Below are 26,146 nucleotides of genomic sequence, written 5' to 3'. Positions count from 1 at the left end.
AGTTTCTGGAAGGCTCTACTAATGAATGCTTAAGACCCCCTCTAAGGAGACAGAGGCCCCACGTAAGGCCCCAAAAGCTGCCTGCTCAGTTCCCTGGTGCACTTCTTAAGGGAACAGACACCCACCCCCTCCCCCAAGAAGGGCCGTGCCTGGTTCACACAGTTCCTGTTTCCACACTGACTGCTTCTCCTCCTCAGGCAAGAACTGTATTGTGTTCCCCCAAAAAGACTGGAACCAGGGAGGGACACTGACCGCTGAGCACGGAGCAGTTACCCCAGCACTCTGCCTGGGTGTGATCCATAACGATAATGACGCCAACTGAATACCCACTGTGTGCCAGCCTCACAACTGCACAGCCATTCTCTGAAGGAGGTCTTATGCTACCTTCATGCCCATTTTACAGATGGGACAAAGGAGGCTTAGAACAGAAGCTAAGAGAAACAAATTCTCTTGCTCAAAGTCACCCAGTTAATAAGTGGTTGAGCATGTAGCTCCACCACAGACCGTCTAATTCCAGTGCCTGTGCGCCTAATCTAGGCAGTCCTACCTCCTGAACAGCATAGCTCTGGGCTGCTGTGTAAGAGCAGACAGGTGGGGAAGCAGCTGGCCCAGAGGACCCAGCCCAGTCCCAGACCTTCCACAAACCAACAGGGACAGAACGGGTCATTTTGCACATTGGTTAGCGGTTTCGCTGGGGACCTGCTTACAATCTCACTTCGCATGATATGCATTACAGTAAATACCAGAGAGACTGAAGGGACAGCTGTAAGAAATAAGCATGGCAAAAAGTAACAGAAATAAATATAAAAGTTCTGAGACCGTGTTGCAGTGTGACTATCAGATCAGTGATATTTACCATATCAATGCAGCAAAATCAGTTTCTTCATTCAATCCCTGACACACATCTATGAGCACCATATATGGATCACGTGCTATTCTAGGCACTGGGATATGCTTGTGAACAAAATATAGCCCTGACTCTCTTGGGGCTTCAGACTGGGGGTGGGGCATGTGGGGAAGCAATTGCAAATATCTGCCATGGTTGAGGTTAAGAAGTTTGGTCGAGAAAATAAAACAGGGAAGGGATAGGAAAGCCCAGGGGTGCTTTTTCATAGAGGGTGCTGGAAGAAGGCCTCTCTGATGAGGTGACATTTGAGCAGAGGGAAAGTGATGAGAGGTCTTCTGTATGTAGGACAGGCCCCAGGTTCCAAGAACAGTCCTGGTAAGCTCCAGAGCAAGAACCTGAAATTCCCCTTTGACGGAAACTTTGAGAATAGTGCCAGACCACCAGGAGGAAAAGCACTGGGACCACTGCAGTTTGCAAAGCCCTAACCCAGCCTCATGGAGCCCCTTTAGCAGGTGCTCCTGATATCCTCATTTTCCAGTTAGGAAACTGAGGCTCAGAGAGGTCAAGCAACGTGCCCCAGGTCACAGTACACATCTCTGCAATCAGCAGGGATGGGTCTGACTCTAGGCAAGCTGACACTAAGGCTAAGTGTTAGGGGGATAAAGAAAGCTTGTTCACCTCCACCCCCTTCCTGCCCTCTTGGGCTATAATTCAGGAGCTGGCAGGGTGGAGTGTTCACTGTTTTCCTCACCCACTTCCTTCCCTCTGGCTTGGTCCCAGCCCCAGGTGATATGCTGAGGGGGGGGGGGTGATCAGGTCAAATTTAGCCCAGAGACCCTCCAGATTCCCTGCACTACCCCCACTACCCTGGTCAGGTAGGGGGTAGAGGGGAAAGGGTGCAACCGGAGCCCCATTCAACTTTTGTTTTTAACTCAAAGGATTTTTCAGCGAGTCCCCAAATGAGTCACCTCGAAGAAGTGCTTCACAAACTGACTCCCAGAATTAGAATCAACATGTCCCTGAGTGTGCTGCCTGACACTTCCTCCCACAGGGGCATTTGTGAATCTAGTCTGGGAGAAAGGCTCTCTCTGTTCACCACCAAGAGTTTCGGGAAGCTACTACTGCCAGCACAGTCTCTGCACCCAGCTCCGTGTGAGACATTTCATTCTCCCAGCAGCCCTCAAGACGGGGGTCATGCTTTCTGTTTCACAGATGGAGAAGCGGGGGCTCAGAGTAGTAATGTGGTTTGAACACAGCTAGGATTTGAACCCTGGTTTGCCATTGTCGTCAGTATTTGGAAAGGAAGCAGTGGGAGACGAGAGGAGGCATGAAAGACTAGAATCAGACCAGACCCTTTGGACAAAAGGTCTTCTTGCCAGTGTCCCGATGGTAGGGATTTTTGTGGGGGGGGACAGTCTCAGTTTTCCCAGGAAGTCTCATTTTTGCTTATTGTCTGGGCGACATTGTTATGAAGAGCATCCTTTTCAATCCAAAAGTACCTTGGTTTGGGTAATCAACGTTAGCATCACCCTGGCTGTGTGCAAAGCCTCTGTACTGGGGGTTTCAATTTTTACATTCTAATCAATACAGAATGGGGGCCTCTCGTCTGAGGGGTCTTCACATCCTGATGGCTATGTATTCAACCACAAGATGACAGAGCTTCCCAAGAGCAGCAATCCCAGCTGGCTGCGGAAGGAGTCAGGTCTGTGTGTCAGGACTCCCTCTCTCCCACCCCAGCTCTGCCATGTGCTCCCTCTGTGATCCTGGGCCAGTTCCCCAGCTGGCAAAGTGAGGACAGGATCTCTCAAAGTCCCATCAACTTTGACCTTCTAGGGTTTCCTGTTGCCCAATGAATGCTGGGAAATCAACTACCCATTTGGAAATCAACTAACCAGGAACGCAGGGAGCCATTCCTCCCCCCCTGCCCTCAGACAGTTCACTTTTTAAAATGGCATACCTCATTTTGAGCGATTTTAAGTTTTAAAGCATTTATTTTCTGAAGGGCTGTTACCCACAGTTCAAAATTCAAAAGGTGCCAGAAAGATACGTGGGGGAAATGTTTCTTTTCCCCACCAGCCACCTCCTTCTTTCCCCTGGAGGGAACGAGGATTGCCAAACACTCTCTGTTCCCAGACAGAGTGTGTTTTGTGTGGGTGTGTATATATATGTGTGTGTGTGTGTGTGTGTTTTCTCATTTTTTGTACAAATGATAACTGATCCACACTGCTCTACACCTTGTGTTTTCTTCACTTCTTGGAGACCACTTCCTACCACTACGTTAAGAGCTACTTTCTTTTTTATGAGTGCATAGTATTCTAAAATATTTGCATGTAATCCCCATTAAGTTAGCACTCGCTCTGTGTACCAACCAGAAGTTTCGGCCTTAGCTCTGACTCTCGGGGACTTACAGTCTGGCTGAGAGACAAGCAAAGCAGAAAATACTGGAGATGCAAAGAAGAGAAATTTCTCAAATGGCCCCCAAGTTCATTTGTGAGGTGTGGCTTTGGGGTTCATTTTTTTTTTTTTCTCCCCCAGCTCCAGGTATCTCTAAAGGCTGTTGAAGGAACCCAGGCCTGGGTTCTTTTGAGACTTGAAAACTCAGTAGTGCAAGTTCAGGCAATCTACTTCTTTCTTCTGGACTTCAGTGTGTTCATCTGTAAAATGGGGGCAGTTGGCCCCCTCTGCAGGATTGTGGTAGTCACAGGAGATCGTGTTCTTCCTGAGAAGGTTTGGTGAAGAGTGAGACGCCATGCTCCCGGGCCGGAAGGTCTGGGAAGGCTAAGAGGCCGCAGTAAGGAATGCTATGTTAGGTGGTAGGTATCATGGCTCTTCCTGCCCAGAGAGAAGCATCTCGTAAGCTTTTTATGCTTTGCTGATCCTGTGATAACGGCTGATACACAGCTATCTCCTTCCATTTTTGGCAGTGACAGTCACCAACTCTGCATGTGCTGTGGGCTTATCGTGGTAGACCCCTCCCCCGGGGATACTGCCACACCCCTGCAGCTCCCTGCAGGTCCCTGCATCACCCTCCGGGACTTGCTATTTCCATGAACAAATTCAAGTGCCACTGACTCGTGACGAACGCCAAGCATCCCAGCATCATTAAAAACAGTGTCCCCTTTGATTCTCCAAAGTGACTTAGATCGGACAATCGATGATAAGGCCACCCCGTTATTCCTGTCAAATGGAACAGTTACGGTCCAGTGAAGAAATCCATCATCACCTCAGCCAGGGACCGGGTCAAGCATGCGTGTGGTCCACGTAGCCATTCTGGGATGTATGGAATGTCCATGTCCCCGATGAGCGCATTTACAGATGAAAAAAACCGATGTACACAGAAGTTAATCAGTTTGTCTAAAACAAAATCTAAGGAAACAAAATTTAAGAAATCTGCATTCTAGCTCACTCTGCTTGGAACTCCGTCAGCAGGGTCCCAGGCTGGCCATATTTCTCCCCCCCCCGGGCATCCAGGCATCCACTTGGCTTTGGGGGCCAAGAGAGGGGCTCCAGCTGCCCTTCCGAAACTCCTAGAGCATGTGGCGAAGGGGAGCGTCCTCTGGGCCTGAGGCCTCCCCTGCGTGTCTGGTGGTGCTGGCCGCTCTCCGAGCAGATGGAGGGAAAGGACCCTCTGGATTTAGGGCCGATGACACCACCCTCCCCCCCATCAGGACGGGAAAGGAGTGCTGCAAAGGAGGAGAAGGGTATTTGGTTGTTGCATTTCTCAGCCCTGCCCCCCCCCCCAGTTTTCTGGGAACAGGTGCAAATTTTCTAGGCTTCAGGACATGCCAGGCTCATCTCGGGGGCAAGGAGAGGAGAAAGAACCAGATGGAGCTTGGAGACTGGCCAACGAGAAGGGGAGCAAGGAGAATGAAGGCAGGGGCAGGGGAATCAGAAAAGGGTTGGTTGTGTTGATTTGAGAAGATGCTTGCCAGAGTCTGGGCACTGCTCCTCCTTACCTGCTTCCTTAAGCCAGCCCTCTGCACCAGAAAAGGGAGCAACAAGGGGTTAGCCAACCCATCAGTGAGAAAGAAAATCCATTTTCCCTCATTTGATCACGTTCTGAGGCACCTGGTTCTGGAGTGACCATTGCTGTTTTGGGGTGATTCCCTGAGGCAGGATACCTGGGTAGCAGAGCACACCCAAGGAGAGGCAGGGTGTCTGGGGATTCCAAAACCCTTGAAAAAGAGGCATGTGTGGACACTGGTTCAAAATTAGAGGCTTTGGGCTCTGAGTAGGGTTGCTCTGGCAGACCCCTGGGATAGGCAAAAATGCTGACCCCATGACTTCTGCCAGAAGCCAGTGGCCAAGGCAGCCACCTGTCCCCCACACTCAGTCCCCCAGAACTGGGCTGGGGCCGAGGAGCTTGGCAGAAACCCTGCCTTGGAGCCAATCAGGCCAGGGTTCAAAATCTGGTTTGCCACCTACCAGCCATATGACCATGAACCAGGGTCTCCGTTTCCTTAGTTGGAGGTGATGACATCTTTCTCATAGCCTCATGATTAGGTATGGAGAGCGAGTTATCATCTGGCTGAAAATAATATTAATACCAAGTGTTGATCAGACTCAAAACCTAGTGCTTTACATTTTACCTGTGTTGTTTCATTTCAGGTTCCAACAAGCCCATGAAGTGGGTGCTGGTGTTATGCCATTTTACAGAAACCCACACAGCTGGCTGTTGACCTCAGTTTCTATGCCTGACCAAAAAAGCTCAGGAGGTGAAATGACTTGCCCAAGGTCTCACGGCCAGGGGGAAAATAGTGAAGCTGCAATTTATAATAGATATACAGATGTAGTGAGCCGGCACAGCTAGCCCCAGACTCTCATCTACACAACAGGCATAATGATATCTTGAGTCACTTCCTACTCTTGGTAAATTCCATACTATATGCTTTTATTGAAAAAAAAAAAAATCCCTGGTTGTGTGTTTGCCAATTTCCATGGTGTAAAGTACACCCACCATGGCTGGTTTAAGGCTACCGACAAGAGCCTTTGCAATTCCCAAGTATTTAACAACGAGCTCTTAAGACTCCGCTCTCGCCAGACACATCGCTGGCTCGCACATTGCTGGCCCAATCTACCCCCCTCTCCAGGTTCCGTAAAGGGAAACCCTGGTCTCAGTGCCTTAAGATTCCATTTTCCTTTGCTAAGGAAGAAGGAAGGCAGCCAGTCTGTACTGGGCGCCTACTGTGTGCCAGGCAGGAACTATGCCGCTGCGCCCAAACCCAGGACTTCCTTTCATCTTTCCAGCGCCCCTCGATGAGGATGTCAAGATCCCCCTTGAATAGGCGAGAAGAGTGAAGTCCTAAAAAAGGTAACATCCCCTGGCCGGGGTCACCCAGAAAGTAGATGGCCGAGTCGGGATTTCAAGCCTAGTCTGTCCGCGCGACCAGACCTGCTCTCCCTCTCTCCTCCTCTCTTCCCTTCTTTCCAGACTCTTTCCGCTGAAGCAGGCTGTGTGCGTGGAGGCCTGGGTCTGACATGGGCAGGTCACGGCCCTTTCACGAGTCTCGGTTCTCCCATCTACGAGGAGGAGGAATCGGACAAATCAATATCTAATGATTATTTCAGGTCTACGTGAATCCCAAATTTAAGATTCCAAGTGGGTTCTTAGTGGGGGCCGGGGGGTGGGAGGTCACACGGATGGCATGAAGGCATCCCTGAAGGAAAGAACGGCTTCTGCTTACCAGGGACAGAGGTGGGCAGGACGGCCATCCTGCTGATTGCACCTGGGACACGTGTACTTGGAGTCACTGTGGTGTGGAACCTGCTTGGATTTGAACCCCAACCCCTCCACCTCCTGGCCATGTGGTCCAGCGCTCACAGCTTCATCTCTCTGGTTGTTTTTGGTCCTGCCCGTAGTCTGCCCTGTTCTGGAAGCCTAAAGGGGCAAAGAAAGGTTCCTGCTGGGGAAACCTTTGCGGCAGGTAGAAGTGGCAGGCGTCCTCTGTATTTGCAAACTACCGTGACTCTTTTTCTCCAGCCCCCATCTCCCCAGGTGGATTTTAGCAAAAGCCAGAGCTCTTTGCTCCCTGGCCTGGAAGCCCAGAGCCGCTGAACGTGGAGGGGAAGGCCTGAGGTTTCTGTTTCCAGCGGAGGCAGAGCCAAGTCCCTCCCTGCCTCCCACCCCCGCCAGTCGGGGCCCACCTCCCTCTGGCCTGCACCGGCTGGCTGGGCTTCTCAGGTTTCTGAAAGCCTGTGTTCCCAGAGGAGGCATTAAGGATGGAGGAATGCAGAATGTGGAATGTGACGGTTGAGGGGCTGTGCTGAGAAGCAGTCTGGGGAGAGCCCCCCGACCGGCCGGCCAGCTGTGCCCCAGCCCAGCCTCCACCGGGGAGGAGAAGAGAGGAAGCGGACAGGAAGCCAATCCCGTGGGCTCTCCGAGGAGTTCCTGTGCTCTGGGTTAAGAATTCTGGTGTGTGTTGCGGGGGGGGGGGGGGGGGGGGGGGGTGGAGTGGGAGGGGTACACCGAGAGGGCTCAGCCCACTTGCAGGGAATGAAGGAACTGGTTAGTCTGGGGGCTCCAGACAACCCAAAACAGGGTCCCTGTCAAAGGTGCTTGTTGGTGACCATGAGAGGGAAGGAATATTTACTGAGCAACTATTGCTTTCTAGATGGAGAAAAGCCTCTTCACCCGCAGAACCCTGCCCAAGACCCATCTGAGCAGGGAGGCACATCCAAGAAAAAAAATGAGGCAAGCAACCAGCAAGCAAATGCATGGGATTAAAAAAGGATTATCTGATCCAAATCCAATTCCCAAATGCTGCAAGGCAAAGCGGCTCTTGACTGAAGCCCTCCTGGGACGCTGGAGATGGAGACCAACCTCATCAGCGTGTCCTGGAGGAAAACTTCCTAAAGCCAGCTCTGGAGGAAATCCCACACACCCCCCCCCCAGAGTTTGCTCCTCAGAGCTCCGAGGAGGTCTCTCTTTTCACCCCTGTCTCTCCTGAATTTCTGCGTGGCCTCTAGTCACCGGGGGGTCCTGGATTCTGCTGGCCTTGGGTCAGCCCTGGCTTAACGTGGCTTGGTACTAACAGCGCCCCCTTAAATGCTCAAGAGGGTCGTAAAGGGAGCCAGTAAGTAATATAGCTTTCTTCTTCACTCCCTGCTGACCTCCAGCTTCAGTCAAGGCCCTGGGGCCAGCAAAGCAGGCTTGCAAGCACAGGACATCCTTGGAAGGCAAGGAAGGGAGGGTTCTACTGTCTTGTCTCCTGGACCCCAGAGTCTTCTCACTTGTTCCATACAGTACGGACCACACCAATCAGTCTACACTCTCTCCGGGAGAAAATGAAGGCCCAGGGCTTACCACCTGCTCAAAGTCAAATACCTAGTGTATCCCAAAGTGGAGACTCAGCCTCAGCTCTGCCTGAGGCCCCATATGTTTGCCACGAGACCGAGTACAGTGACTGAGGAACGAACAAGCTCCCTCGTGCTACATACAGAGACCCTAAGACCCAGAGAAGGTTGGTGCCTTCCTCAAGATCACACAGCACATCGGCAGCAGACCCTGGGCTAGAACCAGGCCCCTTAGCCCCCAAACATCCCTAAGTTTTTCCCTGAGCAGACAAGAAGGCTTGGTGCTACTCTGGAGGAAAGCCTGCGTCACCCGGGTTTCCACCAACCCCTCTGTGGGTCCCACCCGTACAACTAAGGGTCTGTCTTAGTTTCCATGTCCAGAAGATTCTCTAGAGGCCCTTGAAGGAGCTCTTCTCCCCCCACCTGCCCTTGCTGGCCCCTCTCCTGGAGAAAGGAGGCTGTACCCCGACCCCAAGCTACCTCATTTTCCTAAGGGTGTCATAGGGCCAGAATGGGAGTAGCGTTCAGACCCCGGAAGCTCTCGCTGGAGTGTCCACGTGTCAGAGTCGTCAGAGTGGAAAGCCACATCAGAGGTGTCCTGACCATGTCACCCAAACTTAGTTTGGTATTTAAGACCCCCTCTTCCCCACCGTCTCCCCCGTACATAGCCTGTGCTCTAGCCGCACCCTTCGAAGCATCCCCTCTTTTTTTTAGTCATCAGGCTTTTGCTCATGCTGTTCCATCTGCCCGGAGTGTCCTTTCTGCCAGCTGTCGGAAGAACTCTTATTCGTCCGTTGGGATCCAAATCAAATGCCCCTTCCCAGAGCATCAATTATCACACTGATGGGTTCTTTGGAGTACCTACAACCAGTGTTCCTTCTGATCAGCCAGTGACCGCGACGGGCAGGTTTTTAAATATTTAGATTCTCCCCTAGACTTTCACTCTGGGGAGTCTTCCCTGGCCCCAGATAGGGTCATCCTTCTGTCGCCTAGGATCCCTGTACGTCCCACTGCAGCAGCCCTTCTCCTGCTGGCTGGCATGGTTCTGCCTCCTCCCTAGACGGTGAGTTCCTAGAGGACAGGGCCTCCGACTGGACATCCTGCTATCTGCGTCCCCCTCCCTCTCCCCCGGGCCCCCAGAGCTACACCAGGGACTGAGCAGCCATACTCACTCTTTGGGTACAAAGAGTTGATCCTTGCGGGTGACTGCTAGGAGCTGGGGGAGCCCCAGGACACTTTGAATAGCCCCCACTTTTGATAGGACAGGCATCCCATGGGTGCTCACATCCTGTGTGTTCTCACAGCAGCTTACCAGTATTGGTCCCACTTTGCAGATGGAGAAAGCAAAGCACAGAGAGAAAAAGAAACTTGGCTAAGCAAGTAATGAGCCTGGGTTTTGAACCCTGGTCTCAGCCCAATGTGCCTACTCTTGCCATACGGTCTGAATCCCAAGCAGTCTTGCTTGGGCAAGGGCAGTCTTTGGGGATTCTCTGCAACCTGCCAGACCCATGTTCCGGATAGTGGGGAGCTGATGAGCCCAGACTCACTCCCCCACTGGCAGTGGGCCCAGGCAAGGAAGGTCACTTAAAGTAGGACTGACCCTTTGCCCTGAGTGCTCATTTACAAGCCCCTAGGCCAAGCCTGGGCTTTGGCTGCCCTTGGCATAAATTCTGGAGAAGGATTCTAGGAAGCAGTTCAGCAAATGATACGGGGCTTTCCAGGGTGAGCCAGAGAGACAAGACACAAATGACCCTCCCATAGGGTCACATTTGCCCTGACCACTTAGAAGAGTCTTTTTGTCCCAGATGCCACCTGCATGTCCAACTCTTTGTTGCTCTCAAGGGGACTTCAAGGCAGCTTGGTGGAACCAGCCCCAAGCCTTGAGCCACGAGATCTGGCTTCAGATCCTAACCCCAGTGTTTAACTTGCCCTATGACCTAGGCAAGCCACTTTACCTTTCTGACACTTGCTGGCTTTGTAAGTCAAAGGGTTGTTGGGAAAACTAAATGGGGTCATTAGAACCGAGTGACTTGCATGGGCTGGAGTTTCCTCTACAAAAAGATTGACTCGGAGTTGAAAAGATCCGTGTCCTTCCAGAGAAAGTCCCTGGTCTCCTTCCCTGCCAGTCTCGGTAATCTATAAATTTCCCAGGTAAGATCACCACGCCCCCTTCCTTAACAACCAGGTTTGACCTTCAGGCTCGTGGGTGGGGAAAGCACAGTCTCTTCTTTGCTCCTCTGTCCAGAACTCTCTCCTTTGAAGCCCATGTGGGAGGCCCCGGGCTTCTTTTAGATAAGATTTTGCTTGGGAGAAAGTCCCTGTTTTCCAAAACACAGAAAGCAAAGTCCTGCCACCTCCACCTCCACGTGGTTTGGACAGACTTTCCAGAACTTGGCTGAGCTGAAAACCCGAGATATGAAAATTCCAATTTATTGAACACAAAAGTCACACCTGGGGATTCACTGCTGGGTTCATATCAGTGGCCTGCTCTCCCATTTATATTGTAAATGCGTCTCCCTTGATAGAATTTCAAGCCACACACAATTTCTCAGATGCCTCCTTAGAGTCAAATAGCCGTCTTCCTGAAGTTCTACCATGTTCCAGAAGCCACCTGAGCAGGCATTTCCAGTGGAAACTCCTACCCTGAGCTTTGCAGATCACAAAGCCTGCTTACACCCAGCATCCCACCTAAGACTCACAGGAGAAGCCTATTATGCCCATTTTCCAGCCTGAGACACTGAGGCTGACACAGTAGGAGTACCTCCCCTCTTCTCTCTCCCTCGACTCTGGGACAGAACAGGCCTAGAGTGACCTCACCCCTTTCCCCGTGAACTCATATCTTAAGGCAGAGCTTGTGACTTTTCCTTCAGCTCATCTAGAGTACCCTCGGTGGTTTCTCTTCTCTGGGTTCCCTGCAACCAACGATGTGAAGTCCTGTCTCCTGAGAGTGACAGCCTGGTGCTTCTGCCGTCTCCCAACTTCTCCAGCCCCGTAACCGGCATTGCTTTTGTGCTCCAGCATCCTCTGTGGTCCCCAACGTCAACCGCTCTGCTTCAAAGCTGCTAATGTGGATGGGGATGGTGGTGACATGGGATGAAAGTCATAAATGGGTGAGTGTGCACGAGGCTAAAGCAATCTAGATGCCCACGGTGCAAAGTGTAAGGAAATGATTTGTCGATAAGTAAAACGTAGAATTAGCGTATGACCCAACGATTCCACTCCTAAGAACTGAAAACCGGTGTCTACAGCGGCTCTGGTCACAACACAGCCAAAAGGTGGAAACAGTTAAAAGGTCCATCAACAGATGAGTGGATAAGACAAAAGGTGGTATGTCCATCCAATGGAATATCCTATGGCCACGGAAAGGAAGGAAATACTGACACCAGCTACAAGATGGTCGAACCTTGGAAACATTCTGCTAAATGAAAGAAGCCAGTCACAGATGGCCACATGTGGTCTGACATCCAGAAGAGGCAAATCTAGAGGGACAAAAAAACGGATCAGTCATTGCCAGGGGCCGTGGCAGGGGAGCATGGGGGCTTCCTTTTGAAATGATGAAAGTGTTCTGGAACTAGATAGTGCTGATTGGTCCACACCTTGTGAACGTAGTAAAAACCACTGAATTATAGACTTCAAAATAGTTTCAGTAGCGAATTTCATGTTGTATGTATTTCACTGCAACAAGAGAAAAATGTAAGGAAGCGGTCACTCTTGGCTGCCGACCTGTGCTTGCCCACCCTGACCGTATGCACCTCCTCCCGCGTTGTGCTGTGGGTGCCTTGGGTGCCGACCCTCCTGGTGTCCACAGCCACCTCCACCCCCGGACGAGAGAATTCTGCATTTGCTCTGTCGCTTCTGTACCCGCCCTGGAGAATCCTTCCTTGGACAGCCCAGTTCACGGGCTGATACAGAATAAAAATATTTGGTAAAAAGAGGCAGCGATAGGGAATTAGGAGCCGGAATTGCTTAGGAACAGCCAAGAAATACTTATTGGAGGGAAGACAAACTGTGGAGAAAGAACTCGGAGGGGGGAAGAAAGGGAAGAATTGCCAAGCTCAGTTCTGTTTTTGTTTTTTAAGATCTCACTTATTTTTTTGACAGAAAGAGAGAGAGAGAGAGAGGAAGAGAGAGAGAGATTGCAAGCAGAGGGAGCAGCAGGCAGAGTTGGAGAAGCAGGCTTCTCACCGAGCAAGGAGCTTAAGATTCGGGGCTCGATCCCAGGACCCTGGGATCACACCCTGAGCTGAAGGCAGACGCTTAACCATCTGAGCCACCCAGGCGCCCCTGCCAGGCTCAGTTTCTAAAACAGCTTTATTGAGATATAATTCACGTATCATATAACTCATCCAATGTGTACCATTCAATGGTTTTGAGTATAAAAAGGGTACAAACTGCCAGTTACAAGATGAGTAAGTTCTGGGGGTCTAAAGTACAGAACGGTGACTATAGTTCATGATATACTCGGAAGTTGCAGAGGGAGTAGATGGTGAAGTGTGCACACACACACCCCGCCCAACACACACACACAACACACACACACACACGGTAGTCAGGTGAGGTGATCTATGTGGTTTTTTTTTAAATTTTTTTCCTTTTTATTTATTTGATAGAGAGAGAAATCACAAGTAGGCAGAGAAGCAGGCAGAGAGAGAGACAGGGAAGCAGGCTCCCCGCTGAGCAGAGAGCTCGATCCCAGGACCCTGAGACCAGGACCTGAGCCGAAGGCAGAAGCCTAACCCACTGAGCCACCCAGGCGCCCCGGTGATCTATGTGTTAACTAACCTGACCCATGGTACTGATTTTGAAATATATGCTTACATCAAATCATCACATTATATCCCAAACTTACACAATGTTGTATGTCAATTGTATTTCAAGACAGCTGAAAACAGAACAAATTAAAAAAAAATTTTTTGTATAGTCACAGCAATGGGCACTCTCTCCAGTGTCCACTTTGGGATATTTTTATAACCAAAGAGAAAACATCCCCCTCCCCTCCTTCAGCTCTTGGACACTGCTTGGGGGGTCAGGGTCAATGTCTGTGCCCATGGGGATGGGAAATCTCTAGAAGGAGGGGCGGAGGCCAGAACCAGGATGGAGCCCGGCAACAAAAGGCCCTGTGGAAAAAATCAAGTTGTGGAAACCTGTATGAAGCCTAATATTCCATGTGCCACATTTTATCATACGTGAGCAATCATATTTTTAACTTTTTATTTTGAAACAATTTCAGACTCAGAGAAAAGTTGCGAAATACAACAAAGAATGCCTTTATACTCTCAGGTTCCACAAATGTTTTTTTAAAGACGTTTATTTATTTATTTATTTGAGAGGCAGAGGGAGAGAAGGAGAGAGAAAGAATGAGCAGAGGGAGGGACAGAGGGAGAGGGGGAAGCAGGCTCCCGGCTTCCCAAAGTGGGGCTCGATCCCAGGACCCTGAGGTTGTGACCTGAGCCAAAGGCAGACACTTAACCGACTGAGCCACCCTGGCACCCCAAGATTCCTTGAATGTTAACATTTTGCCAAGTTTGTTTTATCAATATCTTCTCCCACTGTATAAACACAGACATGTGCTTCCTCGTTCCTACCCGTCTAATCTCCGTAGGTGTATAGATGTGGATACAGATATCTGACACAAACATATATATATACATGTACCTGTGGGAGGCATGTTTGGGTGTGCACAGATATACACATATAGCTATTCTTCTTCTCTGGATTATTTATGATTTTTTGTTGTTGTTATTTTAAGATTTTGGGGGCACCTGAGTGGCTCAGTTGGTTAAGCATGTGACTCTGGATTTCAGCTCAGGTCATGATCTTAGGGTCATGAGATCAAGCCCCACATTGGCTCTGCTTGAGTATGGAGCCTGCTTAAGATTCTCTCTCTCTCTCTCTCTCTCCGCCCTTTCCTACCCCCTTGCATGCACTCTATCTCTAAAAAATAAAGAGGGGCACCTGGGTGGCTCAGTGGGTTAAGCATCTGCCTTTGGCTCAGCTCATGATCTCAAGGTTCTGAGATCAAGCCCTGCTTCAGGTTACCTGCCCAGCGGTGAGTCTGCTTCTCTGCCTCCTTCTGTGATCTCTCTCACTCTCTCTCAAATAAATAAATAAAATATTTTTTAAAATGTTTAAAAAATAAAAATAAAAAAGAAAGATTTTATTTTATTTTTTATTTTTTAAGATTTTTCTTTATTTTGGGGGAGGGGAGTGAGGGATAGAGGGAGAGAGAGAAAAACAAGCAGACTCCTCACTGAGTCTGAGTGTAGAGTCTGTCACGGGGCTCAGTCCCATGACCCTAAAATCATGACCTGCTCTGAAACCAAGAGTCAGACACTTAACCAACTGAGACACCCAGGAGCCCCTAAAGATTTTATTTTTTAGGTAATCTCTACTCTTGAACTTAAAACTCCCAGATCAAGAGTCACATCCTCTATTGACTGAACCAGCCAGGTGTCCCTTCTCTGAGCTATTCGAATGTCAGGTTTAATGACATATAATTTACATATGATAAACACATCCCTTCTAAGTGTAGGGTTTAATGAGTCTTGAAAATAGAGTGGGAGGGGGAGGGAGAGAGAAAATATCAAGCAGACTGTGCTGAGCACAGAGCCCTATGCAGGGCTCGATCTCATGACCCCGAGATTATGATCCAAGTCAAAACCAAGAGTGTGATGCTTAACCAATTGAGCCACCCAGGCGCCCCTGTCTGGCTGGGGTTTTATCAATTTTCTTGATAATTTCAAAGAGCCAGTTTATGGTTTCATTTATTTTCTGTATTGTTTTTCTGCTCTATATTCACTGATTTCTACTCTTAACTTTACTATTTCCTAGTTTCTGTTTTGGTTTTAATTTGCTCTGCTCTATCTAGTTTCTTAAGATCAAAGCTTAGATAATCGATTCTGGAACTTTCTTCTTTTCAAATATGTTCATTGTTAATACTATAACTTTCCCTCTATTATGCTGCTTTAGCTGCGTCACACAGACTTTTTAATATGTTGTGTTTGTGCTGTTGTTCAGTTCAAAATATTGTCTAATTTTCTTTGTGATTTCTTTCCACATACAATTTGCTGATGCATACAGGTGTATTAAACGTTAAAACAAAATCCACAGATGATAATGATATGTAACAACCTCCAAATGGGGCTTATCTCTGGGAGTGAGGGACAGATGGAAACGGGATGGAAAGAGTGGTAGATATTAACAATGCTCACCAACATTTCCGTTCTCTTCATCTTCTGAGCACATGAGATGATCACACTTCACTGACCCTTTGAAGTTGTACAGGGACATACGACTTGCTCTAGGCAATGAAACGTGAGCAGAAGTGACATATGCCACTTCCAAATGGAAACATCTAAGAGCGAACGTGTGAGTCTTTGGGCTCCTTTCCCTGCATGGTGAGCCCTGAAGTCTCGTGCTGAGATCACAGCATCATAAAACGAGGGAGCAGCCATCAGCCTGGCATCCTGGGAGACTACAATAAATACAGCTCTCTTCAGTCAATCCTCATTGGATATAGAGAATGAGAGGAAAACAGACCTTTATTATTTAAAGCCACTGGGGTTTGGGGATTGTTTGCATAACCTAGCCTTTCCTAACTAATACACGAGCTTTGACTGGGTAGTTGAGACATGAATGTTTGCCATGTAATTTTCTATGATTATTGTATATTTTGAATATTTAGTTTTTTTAAGGAAAGCAATATTAGGGGAGGAGGAGGTGACTGGGGTATTGGGCTCCTTTGTTCTACCCCACAAGGTGTTTCCCCCTCTAGTCTTTGGGTCTGGGCAAGTCAGGGGAGAGGGGCTTGTCTGTTTCTCGAGCCAGATCGTCACCTGGGACAGGGGCTCCCCCTTCCCTTATTTCTTCAGACTTGTCACCATCTATATTGATTTGTATGTTTATTGTCTCTTATCCAGTGGAAAGTGAAGTCCTTAAGACCCAGGACTTTATTTACAACGCCAGTGCCTAGAACACTGTCTGGCACCCAGGAGCAACTCAGTATCTTTTTATTAAATGAAAAAATGCAGAGGATGTCTTCCATGGGTCATCTCTTTCCAGAGAGGAGAGGGGCTCTGTCTCTCCGCTCCACATTCCTTCTCCTTTGCCCTTCCCCCAAAGGGAACACACAGTGGAGTCAAGGAACGCATAGGCAGCTCTCTACTCAAGAGCTCAGGTATAAATTCCAAAATGATGGTTCCATGGAGTGTGTCTCTGTGCCCGCATTTGTCTGTCTGTTTGGGGATGGGATAAGGCCCATGGGGGCTGTAGACATCTCCTTCTTTTTTTTGTTTTTTTTTTAAGATTTTTATTTTTATTTTTTTAAGATTTAGTTCATTTATTTGAGAGAGAGTGAGACAGACAGACAGACAGACAGAGAGCATGAGGGGCAGAAGGAGAGAGAGAAGCAGGCTCCCTGATGAGCAGGGAGCCCACTATGGGACTCGACCCCAGGACCTTTGGATGATGACCCGAGCTAAAGGCAGATGCCTAACCAACTGAACCACCCAGATGCCCCCTAGACTTCTTCTGCTCCATATTCTGCCCAGGTGGCAGTCTGGTGGAGAAGGTCCAGAGAGGCACAGACAGACAGCACCTCCCCACCAAGGTCTTCCTCACAGCCTCAGGGAGGAGCCTGGAGCCTGGCTTTCTCCAGTAGATGCAGAACAAGGGTCTTGCTACCAAGGCTGTTGAGGGGGCCTTTGGCAGCCCCTGCCTCACAACTTAGCTGAAGTCCCTTTGGACTTGGCCACTTGGGCATGGAGACGCTCTGGCTCCACCAACCCACACAGAAGCCTGAACTCGTGTAATTAGACATAATGACACATGGCGGGAGCTTCCAGCATCTTATGCTCTAATGACATGTCCGCCTCTCAGCCCATCTCGGGGGCCAGCGAGTCTCTAATTAGGTCTGGAGTCAGCAGGTGGGAGAGCCAAGTGACAGGGAGCAAGGAAAGAAACTTGGCCCTGGAGTTCATCAACCTGTGTGCCAAGTCCAGCCTGGCTAGTTTTTGACGATGAGACTCTGGGCAAAGCCAGTTCATTTTCCCAAGCTTTCATTTTCTCATCTGTAATATGGGGCTATAAATTGACACCACACAGGGCTGCTGTGAAGAGTAGTCTTCTCCAGGGATGCTGCTGGTGGGACTGGGGTTGGACTGGGGCTGGACTGGCGAGGGAAGGACCTGCATCTTGGGGAAGCTCTAAGGGCAGAGGAAACCACCGTCCCGCCAAAGGCCAACTTGACCAAAGCGAAGGGTCATAAGACATGTACTCTTCTAAAGTATTTGTTCTCCTTTTAAACCATGAATATTTTTTTTCTTTGTAGCGCATGGGAAATTTTCATTTTAGGCTGATTTTTTTTACAAATCCCTTAGAAAGTCCTTTTTTGTCTTCTCAGCACTTCAGCATTTGGGGGATTCTTGTGCAGATTCTGCTAAATAGGCAACTCCACAAATTGTCCAAATTTGTTGCTTGGCTCAAAAGGCATTTCTTTTAATTATATTTTTCGGTTTTGATTTGAATTTTTATTAAAACTGTACATGTCCTCCGTTCTGCAAGACTTACAATGGAGCGTCCTATCTAATCTCTTTGCCCTCAATTCCCAGCCACCAGAGACAACTGCTTTCAACAAGACACAGTGGTTTCTTTGTCATTTACTTTTGTGCTCCCAAATAACATGCTCTTACTGTTTTTTAAACATTTTATTTAAATTCATTGTTTATTGTTGACTTTATTGAATAAAATATATAAAATACCAATGTATATAGAAATGGATTTAATACATAACATATACAATCATCTTTAAAAAGACAGGATAAAAATCATAATAATGAGTTCTTTCCCTTTCCTTTTCTTTCTTTCTTTTTTTTTTTTTAATATACTTTCTGTTTGTTTGTTTGTTTAAGAAAACTCTACGCCCAAAGTGGGGCTCAAACTCATGTCCCTGAGATCAAACAAAGTTGCACGCTCTGCTGACTGAGCCAGCCATGCGCCCCACTCCCTTTTATTTCTTGATTTTCAGTTTTAGATTTAATCTCCTGCCTTCTTACCTTGGAAAAGAAGAGTTTCCTTCCTGTGCAATCTCCCCTCCATGTTTTTTTTCCTGGTAGCATCTTCCTTAGATGGTCATATCATAATTTTGGGTTAGGTAAATATTCAGGGTTTATCATGTGACAACCTAAATGTTGACAGCCCAGGCACGTGGAGTCCTATGATTACATTTACTTTCTTTTTTTTTTTTTTACTACATATTTTTAAAGATATATATATTGAGAGAGAGAGAGAGAGAGAGCAAGAGAGCGCACGAGTAGGGAGCCCCGCATGGGGCTGAGATCATGACCTGAGCTGAAGCAGACGCGTAACAACCGAGCCACCCAGGCGCCCCTACATTTGCTTTCTTGTATGTGTTTCTGTTTCTCCTGGGATTTTTCATCTTTTTTTTTTTTTTTTTTTTTTTTTTTGCTCACTTGTAGTCCGTGTCACCTGATTAACCCCAAGCCCTATGCCAGGAGATGAGGTCATCAGACAACCCTCAGCTTCCTCTTTTTCTTAGAAATACACAACAGCAGTCTCCTTCAACACTTTCACAAAGTTATGCTGCATGGGATTAAAAAACAATTTTAAGACACGTCGAATTGCAGAAATATGCAGGAACGGTGTGAAGAACTCCATTCGCCCTGCAACCAGACACCCCATCCACGTTTCACCTGTTGCTGCCACAATGGCACCGATGGAAAGTGGCCCAGCCCAGCATCCCGCGTCCTTCCTCTCCAGTTGCTCCGTCCTGCCTTGAACTTCACACTCTTGATGTTTTAGAGAGAACGGGGCAGTCCCTTGGCAGAACGGTGCTCGATTTGGGTTTATCTGTGTTTCCTGGTAATTATGCCAGGACCGTGCATGTTGGGGGCGAGGACATCACAGGAGAGACGCTGTGATCTCTCCCTGCCCCTTTCCGGTGCCACTCAATGTCAGCTCCTCCTCACGGGTGGTGTTAACTTCAAACAACTCACTTTTCTCCATCGTCAAGGTCTTGTGTTACTGTTGTCCGAACAGAGTTTCTGGGGGGAGATACTCCAACACTACGTGAAAACTCCACTCCCTGTATCACTTATGGCCCTAGTTGAAGCATCCCTCGATGTCGCCTACCTGAAATCATCCTCCTCATCCCAGTTACCAAGAGGTGATTTTTTTCTTCCCTTATTACTTCGCAGGGAAGTAGGGAAACGCATTGTCTTCTGCTCATTTATTCATTTATTTGTTCACAGCCCTGGGGACCCACCGATTCCTATTTTCTCTGATGGCTCATTTATTTGGATATTTGAATTACCCCAGGTTTGGCCAGAAGAAGCCCCTGCCGGTTCTTGTGTCCCTTCGATCTCTGGGCACTCCTTCCCTGGGTGACCTCGGGCTCGTCTCGTGCTTTCTCTGGCCCCTCCCGGGAACCTGCTTTTCCTCCATAGAGCTTGATATCTGTCTGGGGGCGGGGGGAGGGTGAGATCTTGAAAATAAGATCTCGCTGCTGGATGTGCTTGTTGCAACTGGTGTGTTGCTGCTAGCAGATCTTCTCGATGAACAGAGCTGGAGGAAAAAAAAAAACACACATGCGGGCGCGCGTGTACACACACACACACACACACTTTAAATCGCTGACAGCTCCAATTCCATCCCAGCACCGCGGGGTTCCTCAGTGTCCTCCTTTTGGTATTTGTGCCTCCCTTGTCAGGGAGAAATCTGCCTCCTTTAATCCATGGTAGAGGACGCAAGCGCCCCACCCCCTGCATATATCCGTCCTCTGACCGCCCCCCCTCCCTGGCTGGGGTCCCACCCAGCTTTAACTCTGGCCTCACTCGGGGGGCCACCAGGTCTCGCTCCCTGTACCTGCCCGGTGACCCTCTGCAGCGTGAACTGAGAAAGGAAGGCAGGCGTGGGGGGGGGGGAAGGAAAGAGGGAAGAGTGGGGGAGAAGTAGTCCGACAGGCATGGGATGGTTTTTATAGCTTGAGAAGATTTCTGGGATTTTCAGGAATGTTCCCGTCGTCTCTCCCCCGCCTCTCTGATGTAGCCGCTGGAGGGAACTGGAAGGAAGATTCCAGGGAGAGGGGCCGCACCCCCATCTGAGCGGCAGATCGCAGAGGTGGTGGGGGCTGAGACCCCCTGACCCTGGCTTCCCTTGGCCCTTGGAAGGACTCCTGCGTATTGTTAAAGACCACACATTTAAAACATTTTTTTTTTTTTTTGTTGGGGTGAACATAGTTAGCTCTGTGAGTTGGTAATAGGGCAAACTGGTTCTCTGGTCAACTAAGTCCTGGTGAGGACTGGGGGGTGACGGTGGTCACTGCTCAGACTCTCGGGTCCCCTCCTTCTCTGCCCCGAGTACCTCTGCTCGTCTGTTTTGGAACTACTGGGTCTCACTGTGATCTTCTTAGGTTTAGAAAGAAAATTGAGCAATCTCCGCTGGCCCTCCAGCTTGCTGGGCAACCCTGGGCAGGCCCCCCGCCTTCCCTGGGTTTCAGCTTACCCATGGGGAAAGGAGAGGTGGGCTTCCAACTAGGTTCTGGGCACTTCTGCCTTAGGCGGTAACACACACGGCTGGGGACCGGGGGGTCCTCTTTGGCCACCAGTCCCCAAGGCCAGGGAAAGAGGAGCCAAGGTCCCTTCCTCTGCCAGAGGAACAGGTTGGCTGGTTGGGCCTGGGCCTGTGGCCAAGGGGAAAAGCAGACAATACGCGGGAGTCACCCTTACCGCCTGGGACGGGTTGTGCAACTTCCGCCCCCGGGCCTCCAAATAAGACTGTGGCCCCTGGACTTTGAGCTCTCGGCACCCCTCTCCCCTCCCCCAGGGCCCAGGCCCTCCAGCTTAGGGGAGTGGACAGGGTATTTTCTTAGTCCCAAGGGTGGCCAGGTGGCTCTGGGTTCTGTGAGAAGGGTCTCACCAAGAGGGATCAGAACACACACCATGCGAGCCAGTGGAGGAGGCCGGCCAAGGGAGGCTCCGTGTGAAGGTGTGTGCAAGTGTGTGTGTGTGTGTGTGTGTGTGTGGACAGCAGTGAGGTGGGTGGGAGGTTGTGCCTGGGGCATAGTCATCCCCATGGTCACGGTCATCGGGGAGTAATCCTAGAGGGCTGCCTGGCTGCTGCTCTGAGCCCATGGAGGTGCCTGGGAGCAAACGCACCAGTCTGCCTGGGAAGTGAGTCCAGGAGTTCAAGGGCGCCTGGGTGAGCTGCTGGGTGTGTGCGTGAGTCCTTCGCCTGCATGCCCGTTGTGGGACACGGTGCAGATGGCGTACATGTGAGATGATGTCCATGGGGGCGATTCCATGGGGCCACGTGTGGGTTGTGTGGCTCTGAGTGTGTCCTGATGAGTGTGCATGTGAGTGTATCCCTGTATGTGTGAACACTGCGGGGGGTGCTTTTGTCTGTCCACTGTGGGTACAAAGGTATGGCTGTGATTGTGCCTGAGGGAGCCCCCGGTTGTTGAGCCTGCGGTCTCCGTGGTGGTGTGGTGGTTTAGGGTCACGTGTGGCCTCTGGTGCGGGTGACTGCACACGAAGTATGGAGGCTCGTGCGGGCGCTGGTGTAGGACTCGGGTCCCTGGGGACTTGGTCCAGCTCATCACGTGCTTCACCCCATCACTCCCCACAAACCTGCCGAGGACTCTGCATGCTTCCACCGAGTCTGCATTCTGAGCCCCAATGTGTCCTCCCGTACCATGGAGGGTGAGGTTGGACGGGAGGAGTTATCAGCCTCCTCCTACCATTGTGGGCACTTGTGCAAGACCCCTAAAGAACACATATAATATGAGGAAATCAAGAGCCCAGACATCCTAGGACTTACCTTGGCCCCTGGGTAAGGGGCAGGAAGCCCTAAAGTAATAGGGAAAGCCAGGAACCCGCAGCCTGGAGTGGGGTACATCCAGAAAGGGCCCGAGGAACCTGCTGGACCTCCCAGCTGACCAGGCCCTGCTGTGGCCTAGAGGCAGGGGGCTGTCTGGAGTGACCTTGATCTGGAGTTCTGGAAAGGGAGAAGGGGCGGGTCACGGCCAGGAGACCTCGGTGCGCAGCCCCCAACAAAAGTCTCAGGGGCATTGGTTGGGAGGGAGGACAACACCGCTCTACTCACTCAAAGGAGTCTGTCCTGGCTTCTTTGTTCCTTGACAAGTGCGGCGCTGGGTGACTTTCCTGTCAGGGAGGAGCCTTTATTCCCCTTGGGGCTGGTTTGAAAATTCAAGGGATGATCCCAAAGCTGGGGGAAAAGATACACTCACTGAACACCTGCTAGGTCCAGGCCCCCCGCGGGCCAGCGGCGGGGGGCGGGTAGGGGTGCTCCTTGCCACCATCAGCACCTTCACCCCCTTCTCTACCCCAACTCCTAGCAGTTCCTCCCAGCTGCGGTGCAGACAAGCCTTTGTGCAGCATAGTAATGAGATAGCATTGAAGAATCATTGCACAATATCTTTGCTGCAAAGGGCAGTGTTAGCACTAGACAGTTCTGTTTGCCGGGAGCAGGTTCACTGCAAAGAGCTTGAAGGAGGGACACCTCGGTGGCTCAGTTAGTTATGCGTCTGCTTTCAGCTCAGGTCATGATCCTGGGATCCTGGGATGGAGCCCGAATCCGGCTACCTGCTCAGTGGGCAGTCTGCTTATCCCTCTGCTCTGCTCGTGCTTTCTCTCAAATATATAAATAAAATCTTTAAAAAGTCCATCCAGTCCTGGTGTGATGTGCCCACAAGGCTTGGATTCTGACCGCAACCACTCAGGGCAAGGACCCTGGGCTTGGAGAAGAGGGAGGAGATTCTAGGCGATGGAAAGTTCTGGATGTCTTCCTCAAAAGTCAGGGCCAGCATGAGCAATAGACGATTCTGCCGGGGGGCGGGCGCTGCCTGATTGAGGACCAGAGTCCCTGTGGGGCTGAAGACAAGATAGTTGTCCCAGCTTTGGAGGAGCTGAAGACAAGATAGTCGTTAGTCTTGGAAAAAAGGACACCCCGCCCCCACAAAGCAGACGGAGAAGGGGAGAAGTAGCCTGGCTTCTCCCATCCCCCCAGTCCCTTCCCAGCACTTCCCATTCGCCCAGCCCAGCAAGAAGCCAGTTGGCCAAGGAGCCGGGGAAGGGCAGTTTGTAGGAGCCGGGCAGCTGCGTATGAAAGCAGATGGGCAACGCCCTGCACTTGCCCATGTCCCGCTCTGCAGGCGCTGGGAACTCGGGAAAAGCAAAGAAAGACCTGGCACCATCCCCGGGACTGTGGATATGACAGAGTTTTGATAAGAGTTGAATGGATGGCGCATACACACACACACACACACACACACACCCCTTTCCCGGTGCCACGTGCTCCCTGAGTGGTGGCTTCATGCTGTACCTGCCACAGCCCAGAGAACTCAGGACAGGGCCCCCGTGCCGTAGTCGAGGAAACCGAGGCTTCCAGAAGGGAAGTCGCTTCTCTCGAGCCCCACAGCTGGAAAAGGGCAGAGCCAAGAACCCACCTCACCTCAGTGTGACTCCGGGGACCCCGGGCCTAGGACACAAGTGGGAAGTCTGCTGGCAGGTCCTAGTGTTGGGAGCAGATGCTGAAGATGAATCTGGGTTGGAGGGGCTGGGTAAAATTCTCTGAAGAAGAGAGGCCTTGGAGGGGTGAGGCCGGCTTGTGGGGGAGCCACGGATGGCAGATTGGGGAGCAGAGTGTAGTGGTAATGAACAGGACTTGGGGGCCCAACAGGCTGGGTCGGATGTGCCCTGCCACATGCCGGTGGTGCGACTGGATCTCCGTGCCTCCGTTTCTCATCTGTAAAATGAGCGTAATAGTGAGAGTAGTCCCTGCTTCGCAGGGCTGTGTGAAAACCGAGAGCTGGATAAGCGTTTGCTGCTAGTACGAGTCATTCTTATTTCTGTTTTATAGGTGAAAAACGGAAGCTCTGAGAGGTAGAGCCGATCAACGAAGATGGCACCACTAGCAAGCAGGATATGATTGAATGTGTGCCGACCCTGTGGCTCTCCCGCCCACCCTTTCCTTCTCTGTCTGCCCCCTCCGACCCCTCCTCAGACTCCTTCTTTACCTCTGTGGCCCACACAACCCAGCCCCGCTGTGATGTGGAGTTGCCCTTCTCCTTGTGTCTCCCCTCTGATAAGTCACCTCCTCCTGTCGGGCCTCCAGGCTTGGGGATGCCACCAGCTTCCTGCTGTTGATGCTCTCTGGGTTGCAGCCTCATCCCCCACTGGGTTTCTCAGCTCTTCTAATCCTTCCAGCCAGCCCCTGTGTTAACGTCCCTCCCTGAGAAACCTAGTATTTCAGTGTTCCTGCCAAAACCCCGAAGTCGCTGTCTATTGTGGGATTCCTTGGACCAGGAACCCTTCCCCATGCCTTTCCTATGTTAATGTACCGGTTAGGAACCCTCACCCCACTTGACAGAAAGAGAAGCAGGGCATCTGGAGAGGAGAAGCCATTCACCTGCAGTCACACCGCTAGTGACGGGCCGAGCTGGGGTTCCCAGTCACGAGGTGGAAATCCAGAGCCCACGCCCCGCCACCTCGCCTGCCGCTGGCTGTCCTAACAGCCAGGTGACTACCTAGGCACCAGAGCCCTGCTCCGATGATGACCTCGCTCTGGAACTTCTCCGTCTGGCCGCTCTGCCCCATGATGGACCTCAGAGACCCGACTGTGCCCGGCATCCCTGCAAGTTCTCTCCAGCTGAAGACCCCAGTGTCTGCCGAGGGGCCAGCATGTTCTGTGGTCTCCCAGATGCGGGAGTCTCTTTCTGCCAGCCTCTCCCCGCCCCCACCCCCCGCCGCTGCTGTCTTGCCACTCTATGCCAGGACCCTCGATGACTCACCACACAGAGCTTTCACTTCCTTCTTCTTGCAAAGGCTCCTGACCTCCTGCAGCTGCAGAGAGGCCAGGGGTTTGAAGGCAGGAGGAGCAGCCATGGGCCCTGCTGGGGGCTCCTTGCCCGACACCGGACTGCGCCCGACTCTCTCCAAATGGCCAGTCATCTATACAGGCTGGCATACCGGGAGATGGGCCTAGAACGTTTAAGCTGGAATGGAGGCTTTCATTCTTACTGATGGCATCGGAGGGACCCAGCTTCTTTCTGTCCTTCCTGCCTTCATGCATGGATGGGTTTATGCTTTCCTCCCTTCGTTCCCTCATTTAACAAATCTGGCCTGGCCTCCGATGTACCAAGTAGTTCCCAGTGGACCGAAGAGCCAGGTTCATTCTCTGCCCATGAGGAGCTCCCATGAGGAGCCCCCTTTCTGCAAACAGAAAACCCAAGCAGGATTAAAGAAAACCCAACACAGTAGGGAAGCCGTGGAGATTCTTCTGAGATCTCTTCGCACAGCTTACCGGTGTGTGTACACAGAAATACTTCCTCATCACCACCTGGGGTTCTCTCTCCCTTTACAGCACTCTATGGCTCCCAGGGGCTCCAGGGAGCGGGCAAGGGGCCAGGCTAAAAAATAAAGCTTCACTGAGCCTCCTAGGTACAGGTGTGTTGTATAACCTCCTAGACTAAGAGGCGGCACCTGGTTAAATGATTCTGATGTGGAGTCAGACCTGGGTTACCCACTAGTCATTTTCTGACCATGGGACCTTAAGGAAGTTGATCATCTCTGAGTCTTGGTTTGCTCTTCTATAATATAAAATGAAGCTGTTGATGGCCTCAGTGTTGTGTTTTTGCAAGAATTCACTGAGACCCTCCCTGCAGAGCACTGGTACTCTGAGCGCTGAAGTGCTTGGGAAACGCCATCTGTCCCAGTGACTGCTGCTGCTCATTCCGAGGCTCTGTGGGTCCCCGATCCTGCCTGTATGTACGTGCATGTGTGCACGTGGCTGTCTAGGAGGTGGTCAGGGAGGGCTTCCCAGAAGAGGTGACACTGGTGTTGCGTCTTGAAGGAGAAAGTGGAGGAAATGCATTGCAGGTAAAGGGAGAGGCCTGATGTGGTCAGAGTGTGGGGAGTACTTTGGGGGCAGGCAGCGGCCTGGAAGAGTGAGCCTGGGCTCCTCAGGCCTCAA

The 26,146-nt window shown here is 50.7% G+C and overlaps 2 long non-coding RNA genes across 2 annotated transcripts; one reads left to right on the top strand and one right to left on the bottom strand.

Moving 5' to 3' along the window:
• Positions 1–18,588: 18,588 nt before the first annotated feature.
• LOC106006264 lies at positions 18,589–24,696 on the bottom strand. Its single transcript, XR_001180241.2, has 5 exons — positions 24,584–24,696; positions 23,627–23,920; positions 22,259–23,081; positions 20,660–22,150; positions 18,589–19,720 (listed from the first exon to the last, which is right to left on the bottom strand). It is a non-coding gene; the product is annotated as an uncharacterized LOC106006264 (long non-coding RNA).
• LOC123392781 lies at positions 21,032–25,786 on the top strand. Its single transcript, XR_006607429.1, has 2 exons — positions 21,032–21,142; positions 24,035–25,786. It is a non-coding gene; the product is annotated as an uncharacterized LOC123392781 (long non-coding RNA).
• The last annotated feature ends 360 nt before the right edge of the window (positions 25,787–26,146 follow it).

This window comes from Mustela putorius, unplaced genomic scaffold (assembly GCF_011764305.1).
Source record: "Mustela putorius furo isolate JIRA1106 unplaced genomic scaffold, ASM1176430v1.1 tig00000596_pilon_pilon_pilon, whole genome shotgun sequence".
Taxonomy (NCBI): Eukaryota; Metazoa; Chordata; class Mammalia; order Carnivora; family Mustelidae; genus Mustela; species Mustela putorius.
This window is presented reverse-complemented; position numbering and strand designations above follow the sequence as displayed.